General features: G+C 68.7%; 1 protein-coding gene across 1 annotated transcript in view; it reads right to left on the bottom strand.

The window, feature by feature from the left end:
- Positions 1-361, bottom strand: part of ADARB1 (adenosine deaminase, RNA specific B1) — a 66,463-nt gene that overhangs the window by 52,671 nt on the left and 13,431 nt on the right. The gene's annotated exons all lie outside the window — the stretch shown is intronic.

The raw sequence follows: 361 nt of genomic DNA, 5'->3' as shown, positions 1-361 counted from the left end.
CAGCGGAATGCAGGCCCCTGCTTGCTTCTGCGGGGGGGCCACACGCGGTGGTCACCGCCACACCCCGCGGGGCGCCACCGGGCGTGTCCCTAGGCCCCGCGCCAGCTCCGGGCCCAGAAAGGCTGATTTCACATCACCAGCTGAGCTCAAAGGGGATCTGTGGCTGAAGAGAAAACTCCACCCGCTGGCACGAGCCACGGAAAACGTAACCGGACGTCGCCCTTCCCGAGGTACGGCCCGGGAGCCAGCGGAAAGGCGTCAGCTGAGGATCGAGCCGAAGTCCACCCCAGGCCCCGGACGCGGGTTCACCGATCCCGCGACATTCGGAGCCTCTCCAGGCACGAGCTCCAACCGGGGCGGC

Source organism: Pteropus alecto, unplaced genomic scaffold (genome assembly GCF_000325575.1).
Source record: "Pteropus alecto unplaced genomic scaffold, ASM32557v1 scaffold339, whole genome shotgun sequence".
Taxonomy (NCBI): Eukaryota; Metazoa; Chordata; class Mammalia; order Chiroptera; family Pteropodidae; genus Pteropus; species Pteropus alecto.
Note: the sequence above shows the minus strand (reverse complement) of the source record. Positions and strands in the feature narration are given on the sequence as shown.